The sequence below is a fragment of the Notolepis coatsorum genome, assembly GCF_963971535.1.
Source record: "Notolepis coatsorum genome assembly, contig: SCAFFOLD_93, whole genome shotgun sequence".
Lineage (NCBI taxonomy): Eukaryota > Metazoa > Chordata > Actinopteri > Aulopiformes > Paralepididae > Notolepis > Notolepis coatsorum.
Window position 1 is genome coordinate 532,710 of NW_028173116.1, and position 17,351 is coordinate 550,060.

At 48.4% G+C, this 17,351-nt stretch overlaps 1 pseudogene across 1 annotated transcript in view; it reads right to left on the minus strand.

Annotated features, from left to right (window-relative positions):
* LOC311247877 (man(5)GlcNAc(2)-PP-dolichol translocation protein RFT1-like) overlaps positions 1-17,351 on the minus strand; it is a 77,493-nt pseudogene that overhangs the window by 38,638 nt on the left and 21,504 nt on the right. Inside the window, exon 2 of the transcript in view lies at positions 169-254. The product of the transcript in view is annotated as a man(5)GlcNAc(2)-PP-dolichol translocation protein RFT1-like (transcript). The remainder of the gene's footprint in view (positions 1-168; positions 255-17,351) is intronic.

Sequence of the window (17,351 nt, forward strand, 5' to 3'; positions counted from 1 at the left end):
CCGGGAGGGGTCATCCATAAAAATCAGTAGGTCATCCGCACAGAGAGCAATTTTGTGTGGTGTATTATTGATCATTATGGGGACGATGTCCTCCGATTGCCTAATAAATTGGGCCAATGGTTCGAGGGAAAGAGCGAATAGTTAATGTAATGTAATGTAATGTATCACCTGACGTTGACGACCCCGATCAGCTCTTTGGACATGAACCGCAGAGTGAATGCGTTCAGCAAGAAGGTGAGCAGGCGGAACATGATCTGAGGGACCAATCATAATCACAACCACAATCATAATCATAATCACAACCATAATCACAACCACAATCACAACCACAATCACAATCACAATCACAACCACAATCACAACCACAACCATAATCACAACCACAATCACAATCACAACCACAATCACAACCACAATCACAATCACAATCACAACCACAATCACAATCATAATCACAATCACAATCACAATCATAACCACAATCACAATCACAACCATAATCACAATCACAATCACAATCACAACCACAATCAGAATCACAATCATAATCACAATCACAATCATAATCATAACCACAATCACAATCATAATCACAATCACAATCATAATCATAATCACAATCACAATCACGACCACAATCACAACCACAACCACAATCACAATCATAATCACAATCACAATCCCAATCATAATCACAATCATAATCACAACCACAATCATAATCACAATCACAACCACAATCATAATCACAATCATAATCATAATCACAATCACAATCACAGTCACAACCACAATCACAATCACAACCACAACCACAACCACAATCATAATCACAATCATAATCACAACCACAATCATAATCACAATCACAATCACAACCATAATCACTATCACAATCACAATCACAACCACAATCACAACCACAATCATAATCATAATCACAATCACAACCACAATCATAATCACAATCATAATCACAATCACAATCACAACCATAATCACAATCACAATCACAATCACAACCACAATCATAATCACAACCACAACCACAATCACACTCGTAATCACAATCATAATCACAATCACAATCACAATCATAATCACAATCACAATCATAATCACAATCACAATCATAATCACCATCACAAAGGTCCTTATTGCCAAGTAGTTTTCACATACAAGGAATTTGATTTGGTTGTTTTCTGTGCGACATTAACACATTGACCGCCAGCAGCAGGGGGCGCTGATCCCCCTTCATCGCCAGGTCTTTATTCAATGGATATAGTTTTAGACTGTGACATTTGCGAGTGCTTAAAATATATCTTATATTATATATTTTTTTGTATCCACTTTTTCTCCTCCTTTTTCTATTTTTCTCCCATCCCAAGCCGTGCCAATTCTCCCCTCCCGTCTTGAACGTTGCTCGCATATGCCCCCCACTAGCCAGTTGTAGGGAGGATAGATGTGCATGCAGCCAGTCGCATCTTTTCACCTGCCAGCGCGGACTCTCATTGGCGAGGAGTAACGTGTGGGAGGCGCACACTGCCCCCGCCATTTTCCTGTCTCTGCTGTGCAGGCGTCTCCCAACCGACCTGTAGGAGTCGCTGTCCACAACGCCAGATTACCACCCATCGACTTCCCTCCCACTAACTCTGCCAATTGAGATAGTATGACGGCCGGCCCAAGCCGGAGGCAATGCTGACACCCGGATTCGAGACCGGAGTCTCTCGCATTGGTGACGAGCGCAATCTTATATTATATCTATGAGTCTAATAACGCCGTCGGGTCTCAGTGAGTTGCTTCTAGTCAACATGCCCGAGACTCCATCATCTCCTGGTTCCCTGCTGCAGCGGCAAAAGATCTTGCCAAGCTGCAGCAGGTGATTCGCTCCGCGGAGAGGATGATCGGCTGTCCCCTGCCCTCCCTCAGGTCCCTGCACGACTCCAGGGCGCTGAAGAGGGCGAGAAAGATCATGGCCGACCCATCCCACCCCGGTCACAGCCTCTTCACCCTGCTCCCCTCTGGGAGAAGGCTGAGGATCCCAAAGGCTGTGAAAGCTCGACACAGACTGAGCTTCTTCCCCTCAGCTGCCAGGCTGATCAATGCCTCAGGCCCCCCCCCCCCCCCCCCCCCCCCCCCCTCGGTACCCCCCCCCCCCTCTGCCCCCAAGTGACACTGGCTCAATGACATTGACTGCACTGCACTAGTCCGTACTGGATCTCTGCACACTTCACTTTATATATATATATATATATATGTATTTTATTTATTGATTAATCCCCCACTGCACTGTTTTCGTTTCTTGTCTGTGTTGGTGTTTGTTTACTGTGAAAAAAGAAAGAATGCATACACTGTATTGCTGCAACAATTACCAATGTGTTTTACACAAATGGCTCAATAAAGGAATCTGAATCTGAATCTGACAGATTGTTTTTTCAACCGTACATTTCCGTTTTATACCGTTTTGAATAGAGTATGGTTTGGGTGTTTTTCAGTAATTCCAGGAAAAAGGCGAGAAAAATGCATTTGACTGTAATCCAGTCATCAGTTCATCACGTTGTAATTTTTCGGCTGATTATCTAATCATCCTGAAATCAACGCTAGATTATCACTATTATGTCTCCTCGTCCATACATGAAATGACCGTCGTCGCGGGGCGCTCGCCCCCCCCCCCCCCCCCCCCTCCTCCTACCCAACGGTAAACAGCCATACACGGTCCACACAGATAGCTGTGATCGGGGGAGAAATACATGTCAGATCAACGATCAAATTCATATATGATGTTCTTACCTTGTATCTGATGTAATGCAAAAGAGATAATCCAAATATCTGATCGCAATTCCAAATAATGCTTGTAGAGGTCCGTACCACACTACCGACCGTTTCACAATGACGGGCGGGCGGAGTTACTGTTCGATGCCACCGTTGTATAGAAGTGGCTCGCCTGAATATTTAAACCCTGCCCGTCCGGCTCAGATCACTTCCTAAAACACAACAGCCCATTTTCAATGAGATGCAATAGCTCCGCCTGGCAGTAGAGGGCGGTGTTGACCGTCTGCCAGCTCAGACAGGCTCTGAAGGGGATACCAGAGGCTGCAGCTATGAATTAGGAATAGATATAGCGAATAAACGAAATAACAATCCCAAAAACGAGTTAACTCGTTTCTGGCGCTCAATGCATGGCGGCCAATAACGAGTTAACTCGTTTATGGCGCAGAATGTGTTAACGGACAGATAATAAAATAAAAAGGTGGAATAAAATCAAATTAAATGGGATATAAACTAAATTAAATATAAGCACAATAGAATATAGTATAATTATAAGTAAAGAATTTAAATTTTTATTAAAATAGGTAATTTTCTTTATTTAAAAAAATTAACCCATGTTACTGACCAGACAGACACTCTATATCAGTGATGGCTGTTTACTGCAGAGTGGAGGGACTGAGAGACCCATGTTACTGACCAGACACTCTATATCAGTGATGGCTGTTTACTGCAGAGTGGAGGGACTGGGAGACCCATGTTACTGACCAGACACTATATCAGTGATGACTGTTTACTGCAGAGCAGGAGGGACTGGGAGACCCATGTTACTGACCAGACACTCTATATCAGTGATGGCTGTTTACTGCAGAGTGGAGGGACTGAGAGACCCATTTTACTGACCAGACACTCTATATCAGTGATGGCTGTTTACTGCAGAGTGGAGGGACTGAGAGACCCATTTTACTGACCAGACACTCTATATCAGTGATGGCTGTTTACTGCAGAGTGGAGGGACTGAGAGACCCATGTTACTGACCAGACACTCTATATCAGTGATGGCTGTTTACTGCAGAGTGGAGGGACTGGGAGACCCATGTTACTGACCAGACACTATATCAGTGATGACTGTTTACTGCAGAGTGGAGGGACTGGGAGACCCATGTTACTGACCAGACACTCTATATCAGTGATGACTGTTTACTGCAGAGTGGAGGGACTGGGAGACCCATGTTACTGACCAGACACTCTATATCAGTGATGGCTGTTTACTGCAGAGTGGAGGGACTGGGAGACCCATGTTACTGACCAGACACTCTATATCAGTGATGACTGTTTACTGCAGAGTGGAGGGACTGGGAGACCCATGTTACTGACCAGACACTATATCAGTGATGGCTGTTTACTGCAGAGTGGAAGGACTGGGAGACCCATGTTACTGACCAGACACTCTATATCAGTGATGGCTGTTTACTGCAGAGTGGAGGGACTGGGAGACCCATGTTACTGACCAGACACTCTATATCAGTGATGGCTGTTTACTAGGGGTGTAACGGTACGCGAATACGTACTGTACCGCCTCAATGTGGTCCTCCGGTACAGTACGCGCTGTGCGCCGAAGATTGCAACGGTACGGAACCTTTTTTTGCTGAACTTAAATCCCCCCGGCCCTAATATAATGTGCACATCTAACCGGATGTTGTTTGTTCATCCCACGCAGCCACGCAGCTACACTGAACAATAGCATTAGCCTTAGTATGGCGGGTGCAATACTAACTGACCAGCCAGAGCTAGAAGATGACCCCACAACATTCAAGTCTCCCATTTGGGATAATTTCGGATTCCCAGTTAACAACAGTAATGGACAAAGACGGGTGGATCGCACAAAAGCTACGTGCCGGCTAGCCCCTTTCGTGACTGTGATGCACACTTGTGATGTCACACAAGTCACACAAGGGGCTACGTGCCGGCATTGTTCAACTTTATTGCAAACTTTATCACGCATTTGAAACGGCATCACCCGAATGTGAATATCACTGGTACACGGAAGAAACAGACCCTAGTGCAAACCCAGCTCCCTGTGGCATTCAAGCAGCATCTCGCTATTAATTCAGACCGGGCCAAAGCAATAACAAACGCCATGGGTGTTTTTATAGCAGCAGATCTGCAATCATACTGCGTTGTCGAGAACACAGGGTTTAAGCACATGTTATTAATGTAGAGAATACCACGTACAGCACCTTTATTAGATGAATAATTTACCTGCAGCAGCACATTATAGGTAGTGATGTGACGTTTGAAGCGAGGCTCCGGAGCTTGTGTCGAGCAATCCAGCTTTTTTTAAGTGGAGCCTGTATCGAAGCGCGTATCAGGTGACGTACTGATGACGTCCGAAGCCTCGGTCCGGGGGGTACCGCCCCCGAAGCCCCACTCCGGGGGGTACCGCCCCCGAAGCCCCACTCCGCGTCACTGATTCAGGAAATGGCTTCGGGGTTGGTGGAGATGCTTCCAGCTGCAGCCGTTCAGACCAGCGCTTACAAGCCCCGCACATACAAGCCCCGCACATAGCAACCCCTCGCTTCCATTGGCTGATTTTGGTGACGTGATTTGGGTCCCACCCAATGGCTGAGGTTCTGCAGACGCCTCTCTGATTGGTTGGGCTCCATTTCTGCAGCCCCCTCTTTGATTGGTTGAGCGAAGCCCCTCTCTGATTGGTTTAGCTCGCCATGCGGTAAAATGCGGATGTAATGTTATCATCTCAAGAAGATACAAATAAATATACTACCAGATTCGCGTTTATAACGTTATTTCGCGTGACTTCGCGGTTTATTCATAACGTTATGCACATTTCACAACACAGCCAGCTGTCAGAAACTGTACATTGTAACGTTATATGTTTATTCACGTAACGTTATTTCACGTGACGCGTTCAACTTGTTTACACTCCCCACTTACTGAAACTGTACCATGACGCACTCCCCACTTAACCCAGTTAATGCCTTAACTAGACAGTTAACAATATAACATTTAGATTAATTAACCCAGTTAATGCCTTAACTAGACAGTTATATTTCGTATGGCATCGCTCCCGCTCTGAGCCTTACGAGATACTCTATATCGCCTGTGATACCTAATGTATCTCCCACGAACAAAAACACATGCACCCCACCTGTATGGGGCCCCGCCCCTTATGGTGGTACCACCCATATAATCATGACTCTGGTCATGACACACCCTTCCTCTATTTTCGTCCCAGCGTACTGGATGCTATGCACCATGCGAGCTAGCGGAATGAAAAGATTAAGGAAGATTAATAATGTTGAGGGCTTACCGGAGGATTGTGTTTCCCTGGATTCTCCGGAGCTTGTTTCGACGACGCAGACCTATGCTGGTGGTTCCTCGGCTGACGGCGACGGACCAAGGGGCAGCGTGCAAGGTTTGGCTATCGGGTCGGCTTGTACAAAGGTGAGGTCTGTGTCAGTAGGCGTCGATGTCGGTGTTGGTCGTGCTGTGGAGTATGTTTCGGCACCAGGGCCGGGGCGGCTTGGCGATCGTTCCACTGTAGTGGGCGATGCCTTGGCGATCCTGGAACATGCTGTTGACGCTAATGCTACTGCTACTGCTAATGCTAATGCTACTGCTGCTTCTTCTGCTAACGCTGATGTTGACGCTGGAATGTCTAATAATCCCCGCCGCGGGATTCCGCTTTTCCCTCCTCTTGCCACCTTCATTGATGAAGGTCAGTCGGTGGTGGGTGTGGGGGGGTTCGCTGAGCTCTATTTACCTTTTTTGCGGGTGAAGGGGCTGACGACGGGGTGCAGCCCGGGGGTACCTTGGCTAAGTAGCCAGGTAGCTTCTTTGTTGTGCCCAGGCGGGGATGAACGACGTTCCGCCCGGCCGTTGCTTGATAGCATGTCGGCTCGGAGGGTGGCAGTATGGACGAATGAGTGGTATACTGCTGCAGGATGGCATTTAGCGGCGGCCAGTGTTGTGGCTCAGCTGGCTACTTTCCTATCCAAGATGGCGTCGGGTTGTAGGTCTTTGAGTCCAACCGACACTATGAACGTGATTCATGTTTGTGGTGTTATAGAGATCTTGACTCAGTCGCAAGCTATAACTGCGGGGAGGATTCGGATGCTATCGACTTTGGTTGTTAGGCATCTTTGGTTGGAGCAGTCTCCTCTTGGGGAAGAGGATAGGTTTTCTCTCCTCACGACTCCTTTTTCCACAGATAGTCTTTTTGGGCGTTCTGTGGAGGCGCAGGCGGTTTTTGATTCGGGTCCTACACCGCCTCACGCTGTGCAGCCAGAGGTGGGAGCACGGTCTCGTCAACGACTGTGGCGAGATCCTCGACAGGCGGCCATGTTTCCCCCGCCAGTGGTGCCCTGGTTGGAGAATCGACAGGGTTTCGCAAGGCCGACAGTCTTGGCGGCCGAGGGATCGGCCATTTTTGGTGATTTCGGGGTTGGTAAACCACCCCGTCGTCATTTTGCCGCGAGCAGCCCGCTCCCCGTTCGGTCCTCTCTGGTATCCCCAGAAGCGGGGCTTTGAGCGTTCTCCTTTGGCTGCGGGCCGCGAACCTTCTTTGAAGCGTATGCGGCCCCATTCTTCACTTCTCATGGAGACAGGGGCTGACACCCAGTTGATGGCTGAGCCTGGGTCTGTCCGTGAGAATGTTCCGTCGTCGCGTGGTTCCTACACCGCAGGTTGTGGGTGGGTGGAACCTGGTGTTGCAGCTGCCACTAGCTTCAGTGGTCAGCAGGGGGACTCGGTGCCTCTTCTGTTGAATGCTCAGCAGGGGTTACCCCGGCTTCGCCCTCGCCAGGCGGGGTATCGCGCTGTTGCCTCCCACTCCCGTCAAACCGGCAGTGGTCTGCAAAGGAGAGGCTGGCGTGATTTGAGTGGTAGCAATATCACTGCAGGGCTTCGGCGTGTAGGAGCCCATGGGGTCCTCAGGCCTTGCGTGTCTGGCTGCGGAACGGCTCCTCAGCGTGTGCTGGAGGGGTGTTCAGGGGGTGAGTGTGTGTCCACAAGTTTGATGACCGCTCCTCCCGTATCAAACCGGCCCTTTCTGTCGGGGTCCCCCCTTGGGTGCTTTGCACGACGGGGGGGACCGGGCCAATTATCTGCTGTTCCTTGCGGCCCAGCGTCAGTTGACGGCGGGGGCGCTGTGGGATTATATTCACATATGGCGACGGGAATGTCCCTTGAATCGGTGGATGAGGAGAACATTAGAGGCGGGGCTGGTTTTGCAGTTTGCGCGGCCCCATCCTCCGTTCTCAGGTTTGGTGCCGACCCTATTGTTAGGGTCGGGCGCGGTGACAGCCCTGGCCGACGAGATTCAATCTCTGTTGGCGAAGCAGGCCGTCGTTGTGGTCCCGAGAGAGGACGCAATGTCAGGCGTCTACTCCCGTTATTTTCTGGTGCCCAAGAAAACTGGGGGGGTCAGACCTATACTGAATCTGTCCATGTTCAATCGGTTGATTGTAGTGAGACCATTCAGGATGTTGACCGTCCGACTCCTTCTGCTTGCTGTCAGGAGGGGGGACTGGTTCACCTCCATAGACCTGAAGGATGCGTATTTTCACATACCCATTTTCCCTCCTCACAGGAAGTTCCTACGGTTCCTGTTTCAGGGCGTAGCGTACGAGTACCACAGAATGCCGTTCGGTTATTCTCTGGCTCCCCGCACATTCACCAAGTGCGTGGCGGCTGCTCTGGGGCCTTTACGTCGTCGGGGGATACGAGTTTTGTTCTATCTCGACGACATTCTGCTCCTCAGCCGTTCAGAGGAGGTTGCCAGGTCTCATACTCGACTGGTGGTGGAATTCCTCACCAGCCTGGGTTTTGCTGTGAATTGGAAGAAGAGTACCCCTCTTCCCAGTCAACAGGTGGAGTACTTGGGCTTGACATTGAGGTCGAAGCCCATGCTTGCGACCCTCTCGGAGCAGCGTCGGGGGGATCTCCGTCACGCGCTCGGGGGTTTCCGTCTGGGAGGGACGGTTACGGCGCTGCAGGTGATGCGTCTGCTGGGCCTTATGTCGGCGGCCCACACGGTGGTTCCTCTTGGCCTCCTCTTTATGAGGCGGATACAGAGGTGGTTTCTCTCTTTGAGAATAGATCCGGTGTGGGGCAAAGGGAGACGGTTGACGGTTCCTTTGTCGATATGGGGGGATCTCGCCCACTGGGGGAGGCTGGGTATCCTCTCCGCTGGGGTCCCCATGGGCAGCAGAGGCTCCCACGTCACGGTTTTCACCGACGCCTCTCTCACAGGTTGGGGAGGGGCGTTTCGGACCCACGCAGTGGGGGGCAGCTGGACGGGTCATGCCGACCCAGCTGTCCTGCATATCAATGTGTTGGAGTTGAAGGCGGTCCTCCTGGTCCTCAAACGGCTCGGCCACCTGGTGGTAGGCCAGCATGTTTTGATCAGGACGGACAATGTGACGACGGCGGCGTATATCAACAGGCAGGGTGGGACTCGTTCCGCCCGCCTGCTCCGGGTGGCGCGCGAACTGTTGCTATGGGCATCCCGCAGGCTGCGCAGTCTGCGGGCGCTCCACGTTCCTGGTACGGAAAATGTGGCGGCGGATATAATGTCTCGGGCGGTCCTCGTCACGACGAGTGGGAACTCCGCCCCGACATAGTCAGACAGATCTGGGATCGGTTCGGGGAGGCCTCGGTAGATCTGTTTGCGTGCCGACGTTCTCACAAGTGCCCCTTGTGGTTCTCGCTCAGTCGAGCGGATCATCCCCCCTTGGGGGTGGATGCCTTCTCGACCTTTCCGTGGCCGCCCGGTCTTCTGTACGCCTTCCCTCCTGTACAGCTGTTGAGTCAGCTGTTGGAGCGGATACGGAGGGAGCGCAGGACGGTGATCCTGGTCGCGCCGGACCGGGGCACGTCAGTGTGGTTCCCGGTCTTAATCCAGCTTCTGGTCGCTCCTCCTTGGGTCATTCCGTGGTCAGCGACGGCCCTCTCGCAGCACAACAGAGTGCTTGTCCAGCCTCCGGTGTTGGGTCAACGCCTGGTGGTGTGGCTGGTGGGAGGGTGAGTCTGGGGAGGATGGATCCCGCAGTGGTTGATACCATCCGGTGTGCGCATGCTCCCTCCACTGTCGCGGTTTACGCGGGCAGGTGGCGTGCGTTCCAAGAATGGTGTAAGGGGGGGGGCTGGGACCCAGTCTCCTGCCCCCTGGATGCTGTTCTGGGTTATCTCCAGTCTCTCCTTGATAGTCTGTCGGCTTCGACAGTGAGGGTATATGCAGCAGCTATATCCTCCTATCATGAGGGATTTGAGGGGAATGTCTTGTTCAGCCACCCTCTTGTGAAGCGTTTCCTGCTTGGCGCTCGACGCGTTAAGCCGGTGCAACGCTCCTTGGCTCCGACTTGGGATCTTCAATTGGTCCTCGGTCGGTTGTCCTTGGCCCCGTTTGAGCCGCTCGAGCAGGCGCCGTTGGGACGGCTGTCTTTCAAGACCGCGTTCCTACTGGCTGTCACTTCCGCTAAACGCGTGGGTGAGCTCTGTGCTCTCTCGGTACGTCCAGAGTGCCTGTCTTTTCGGACCGATTGCGGTGCCACTCTGCGACCTAATCCTGCTTTCGTGCCTAAGAATATCCGGAGTTCCTTCCACTCCCGGGATATTGTGGTTCAGGCTTTTCGTCCTCCTCCTCACACTAGTGAGTTAGATGCGGGCCTTCACCTGTCATGTCCAGTCCGTGCTTTGGGGTTTTACCTCAGCCGTACTCAGGACTTCAGGGTTACCGATCAGCTTTTTGTCTGTTACGGTGGGGCTCGTGCTGGTAAGGCACTGTCGAAGCAGCGCCTGTCCCATTGGTTGTGCGAGGGTATTGCCCTCTGCTACACGTTGGCTGGGCAGGATCCCCCTGGGGGCGTCAGGGCGCACTCCACTCGTGGGGTGGCTGCCTCTGCCGCTCTCCTGGGTGGGGCCTCGGTGGAGGACATCTGTGCTGCAGCTTCATGGTCCTCACCGGGCCCCTTTGTAAGGTTTTACCTCATGGACATGACCGGGGGTTCTGTCTCCCAGGCGGTTCTGGGGTCTGTGGCCTTTCCTGCTTCCCGTCCTTTGGTCGGGTAGCGGGAGTGTATGGGTATGGGCCGCAGTGTGTTGAGTCACACGTGGTTCCGCCTGTACGGTGTGTTCAAGGGGTTCTGGCTCCCTCTTGTTCGCATTCAGGTGGAGTTGACTGCGCCCCCCCTTCGTTAGGAAGGATGGGGTGACAGGGCTCCCCGCACCCCTTGATGTGGGCTTACGGGTCCTCAGGGGGTACATCTGTCGGGTCTCGCACCCGCTCTTCCCCATTATCTCGTAAGGCTCAGAGCGGGAGCGATGCCATACGAAATATAACGATAGGTTATGTAGATAACCTAGTTATATTAGTATAGGCTAAGCTCCCGCTCTGCGCGCCCTGAGTTCCCTCTTGAGGGATCTTTTCCTGGGACGGGTTTTTGGCGAGGAAGGGTGTGTCATGACCAGAGTCATGATTATATGGGTGGTACCACCATAAGGGGCGGGGCCCCATACAGGTGGGGTGCATGTGTTTTTGTTCGTGGGAGATACATTAGGTATCACAGGCGATATAGAGTATCTCGTAAGGCTCAGAGCGGGAGCTTAGCCTATACTAATATAACTAGGTTATCTACATAACCTATCGTTAACAATATAACATTTAGATTAACACAGTTAATGCCTAACTAGACAGTTAACAATATAACATTTAGATAGAGAGGCTGGTGGTCAAGTCAAGAGTTTTATTTGTCACAAGTTGTTTATTTGCATACACGTTTATGGGACAGTTTTCTACACCTGACTGAACGGTCTGGGGACAAATGATTAAGGTGGGGTTACAATGATATCAAGGATGAATATGAAAAAGGGGATCTGATCTGATGGTACTTGTACTTTATAATGTGTTATATATGTATGTACATGGATTTTATGTCCGGATGGTATATCTATGGAATGGTCACTGTCTCTATCACACTCTCATATGCGCATATTTAGCCGCATACAAGTATCTAGGATACACATATTCGTATGTGTACATAATAGGTTTACACACACTCATATGCACAAGGCTAAGTTATACATGTCAGGGGCACACATACATGCACATACTCACTTATAGGAAATAGGCATACACACACCTACATATACACATAGTTGAGGTATAGGCTCTCACTGACACATATGGGGGATATACATGTACATAGGAGACACACACATACGTAGCTGAGACGCACATATATATGCACACCTGAGATATACACTCACATAGGGGGCGGAGGCACACATGGATACGAGACACACACAAGAGATAGGAGTACAGTCGCATACCTGGAAGATGCACACACACACACATGTGAGGCATGTACACATGCTTACGTGATACACGTACCCACATACATATGTTGGAGACACACATGCATGCATGCTATCATGCACACCTACATGTGTCTGGGACACTTTCTCTCACATGCAATATGGAGAAGGGTGGCATCCCGATAGAGGATGCAGCACATACCTGCTCGCAGGTAGATCGGTCTACATGCAAAGTATATATATCAGGGATGTATACGCACAATGTATAGTATAGTATTTTTCTTTTTTTCGTAAGTCTTTTTTATTTTCCATGTCAGTTGTTAATGTATTTGTATGAGTCCTTTACATGTTTTGTATGTTCTTACAAAAAAGAAAAAGGCAAATCTTGGAAGTTGCATATGGTGATGTGGAAAGAGATGTTTTGAATATTGGAGAGATTTGTGCAAAAAATATCAAAAAAATAAATAAAAATGAAATGCGGGTGGTCGTGCCCGCAAAGATGTGCATAATACAATAGTAATAACATATAATAGAATCCAATAGAACGACATTGTGCAATAAAACAAGTAAACAGAGTAGGGCATATCGGTATATGTACATAAGTTATTTACAGAGCATGGTAGGACATGCTAGGTCCTGTGGTAGTGCAATATTAGCTACGGATGAGGCACTGGGTCTTTATGTACATGCTATATTGGTGGTCAATGTCACTTCGGATTGCTACGACACATCTCTACTGCTTGTGACAGGCTGTGGTGCGTTCCAGACTTTACTCCTGTTGGGAAACTATAGCGATGGTCTGTGCTCACCACACTTTTCTTCGGCCTCCCCGCAGCGAGCCGTCGTCGACCCCCGAGCTTCATTTTACGACGGGCAACAGAGGTGGGTTGAGCCGCTATACTTGGCCCAGCACGGTTAGCGACTCGCCTGAGTGCGTGTGCACGTTTTGATGCATGGCTGATACCAGAGCGGCCGAAGGTGTGTAGCGCTGACAGCAGCTTGGAGGGATTCCCCTTCAGCTGATTGAAGGTCTTTATCATGGCTTTATCATCACCACCCTCTGTAGAGCCTCTTGCTCTGCCTTTGTGCAGCTGGATAACCACACAGACTTCACACAGACTGTCTGTACAATACTGCTGTAGGCCTATAATACTTATGTAAATAAGTAAGGCAATTGAAATATATCTGCAGTACAGCTCAATACACACAATTGTTAAGGGGATGCAGACCAGAGAAAGACTTCCGTCTTGTTTACATCAGGGTCCCCCATTTTCAATTCATCATAAATGTACAGTTCCCTCCCCCTTGTATATATTTACTGTATGTCACAAATGTAACAGTACTGCATGGTCTGCATCCCCTTAACAATTGTGTGTATTGAGCTGTACTGCATTCTGCAATCTGTTAATAAAGTTTTCAATCAATCAATCAATAAATCAATCAATCAATCAATCGGTCACTGTACCCATTCTGCAATCTGTTAATAAAGTTTTCAATCAATCAATCAATCAATCAATCAATCGGTCAGGTCACATGTACCCATTCTACAATCTGTTAATAAAGTTTTCAATCAATCAATCAGGGCCTGTGGTCACGTGTACCCATTCGGCAATCTGTTAATAAAGTTTTCAATCAATCAATCAATCTGTTAATAAAGTTTTCAATCAATCAATCAATGAATCAATCAATCAATCAATCCCGCAGTGCAACGTGACCCAAATCATACGGCAATCTGTTAATAAAGTTTTCAATCAATCAATCAATCAATCCCGCAGTGCAACGTGCAACGTGACCCAAAATCACGTGACCAAAATCAGCCAATGGAAGCGAGGGGTTGCTATGTGCGGGCTTGTATGTGCGGGGCTTGTAAGCGCTGGTCTGAACGGCTGCAGCTGGGTACTATTGGGTTGGTGCGCAACGCGTCTCCAACACGGGATCATCCCTATGTTCCCCGGAACATCCCCGCAACACAAGTGTCGACATAGGAATTCATTGCGAGTTTCTTTGCGTTGGAGAATCCCGTGGAGTACTGGGAAAGACAAATAAATATGTATCCTAATAATCCCAACATATATATATATAACAGATGGTAGCGCGAGGCACTGTCAGTCACGATGGACTTCAAGCGTTGTGAAGTGACTGGCGAGTAGCGGTACTGCGAGTTAAACTCACTCCACTTAAAAAGACACACTTTACACGTCATGAAGAGTGAATTCACCTTGGTGTAGCGGTCTGTGCTGTCACCTGTCGCCCGTGTCACGGCAGACCCGGGTTCTAAACTCCCTCGGGGCATCGAAGAAAGTTAAACACAACGCAAAAAAGGTGACCATATGATATCATCTCCGTTACATATAAACTTGCTGTAATGTCTAAATTGCTGTGCCTAATCTGATCACATCTGTATGATCCAAATGCAGGATGGCATGTCGATTTTGAGTTGCTTTTTCTGAATAAAAATTAATGAAGCAAGCACTTGTCCCTGCCATCATTCTGTTAGAAAAACACACTATATTAAATTATAGAATGTTGTAGTAACACAAGCACTTTCTCCTCTGTCCCTGCCATCATTCTGTTAGATAAACAGACACATTATTATTTGTTTATTGGCATCATCATCACTCTGCCTGTTCTACATTTATTGTCCACTTGATGGCACAGTAGAGCAAATGCACCATGAAGCTTCGACACATGTGTGGTACAATTGGATGGAAAGCCTCGATGCTTCATGAAGCTTCATCTCGCCATCACTAATTATAGGACGCCAGGGTGGACGCGCTCTGCAGCACGTCTTGGGAGCTCATGTTGATCCTGCAGACAGAGAGCAGGTCAACTTGTCCAACAACAATGTGTTTAGCAGCTGTCCACCTCCTTCAGAGACAGAGACGCGAATAATATCATCTCAAAGTACAAAGGGTTAGGGTTAGGGTTGCAGCTCTCGGCTCACTTCACTACACGTCGCCACTTCCGGACACACGGAGCGTGAGAAGACATGTGGTTGATACGTGATGACGTCAGTGGACCGGTTATGTTTGGCCGCTAGAGGGCGGAATCGTCCCTGTAAATTGGGCTACTATCTCTATCTATGTGGTTGTTGTACATAATTATTTATATAGAATAGACCATTGATTTATAATAAACCCGTGATTTGAATATGTTGTAGCAATGGTTGGAAGAGAATGCACAAAGATAAATAAGAACATATAAAGAAAAATAATATATTATAATAAAATAGAAATGAAATGTAAAATCACATCTAAGTACAGGATTCCTATTGATTACAGATAAGATGATCCTTTATTAATCCCCTTGGGGAAATGCAGGTGTCAAAGCAGCATGGGGGGTATGAGGGCCGATGTTCCACTCTACTGGTTAAAGTTGCTTACTCGTGAGTAGAATGAATGAATGAATGAAAACTTTATTTAACAGATTGCAGAATGGGTACAATACAGTACGGCTCAATACACACAATTGTTAAGGGGATGCAGACCTGAGAAAGACGTTTGTCTTGTTTCCATCAGGGTCCCCCATTTTCAATTCATATAGACATTTATGACATACACAACATACATGACATTTATGGCATAGGGACATACAGGTATTTAGTACTGATACATTTGTGACATAAACAGTACTCAAATATACAGTACTGTTACCCCTAGATCCTGACAGAGTATATACATATGATGGGGAGGGGACTGTACATTAGGAGGGGGTGGGTGGGAGAGAGATATACATACAGCGGGGAGGGAATATATACATGCAGTGGGGAGGAGACTGTCTATTAGGAGGTGGTGGGGGTTTTGGGCATTTACGGTGGCCAGTTTCGAATTGCAGCCTCCCGTAGGTGCTCTTTAAGAGACTGGTTTTGAATGTGGGTAGGGATTCACATTCCTTTACAGCTTTGGGTAGGGCGTTCCACATTGATGTGGCATAATTGCGAAACGTATTTAGTCCCTTGTTTGAGCCGAATCTGGGTTTAACATGATTTGTTGAGCTTCCTCTGGTGTAGTGGTTGTGGTATTCACTGACCTTTGGGAAGTATTTTGACATGTACATGGGTACCTTAGTCGTATAGTGTATCTTGTAGACCAGGCCCATTGCAAGTTGCTGTACTCTGTCGTCTACTCACCTAGGTTGTCAAAGTGGGCAGGGGTGAGGTGGGTTCTGGGGGTAAGGTCAAGTAGTAGTCTGACCAGTTTGTTTTGTGTTCAAGTTCAAGTTTCAAGTTTCTTTAATAGTTGTCATACAGAAGTACAGAATACTTTTGTACAAAATGCTTCTTACTGTTGCGCTCCAGAGACTGTGCATGACAAGATAAGTATGAAATAAAGACATAGTAAAAATTAGAAGTAAAAAAAGAGGTCACAGTGTTCAGTTTAGACATATGTACAATGTTCGTAGACGTAGTTACCATACAATATACAATACTGTGCAGTGTACTAATATACAATACTATATAGTGCAAGGCATAAATGGACGAGGTGCAGTTTAGGTACAATTCACAGTAGGTGTACGAGTTGTAGTGCAAATCCTTTATCAATAAATATAAAGTGTAAGTGTGTTTGTGTGATCTAAAGTGTGGAGAGTGGGTGCTGCAGTGTGTTGTTTGTTTGAGTGAGTGTGTGCGTGTGGGTGTGTGTGCTGTGTGCATTTGATGGTTGTTGCATAGTGATTATTGTTCGTTTAGCGATTATTGTTCGTTTAGCAGCCTGATGGCCTGGGGATAGAAGCTCCTTCTGAGTCTTTCTGTGCTCGCCATAAGACTCCGGTATCGCTTGCCTGACGGCAGCAGTTCAAAGAGGCAGTTGTTCGGGTGGCTCGAGTCCTTAATAATTCTCTTAGCCTTCCCCTTGCACCGCTTGTTGTAAATGTTCTGGAGGGTGGGAAGCCCCCCTCTAATTGTGCGTTCGGCTGAACGTGTCACTCTTTGTAGTCTGCTACGGTCTTGTGCAGTGCTATTCCCAAACCAGGAGGTGATGTTGCCGGTCAGGATGCTCTCTATTGTACATGAGTAGAAGTTCCTAAGGATCTTCTGACTGACTTGGAACTTCCTTAGGCGCCTGAGGAAGTAGAGGCGTTGTCGTGCCTTCTTCACAACACTGTCAATGTGTGTGGTCCATGTCAAGTCCTCGGATATGTGGGCTCCGAGGTACTTGAAACTGTTCACTCTCTCAACTGGTGCCCCGTCGATGCTGAGGGGGCTGTAGTCCTTGACCCCCGACCTCCTGAAGTCCACAATCATCTCTTTT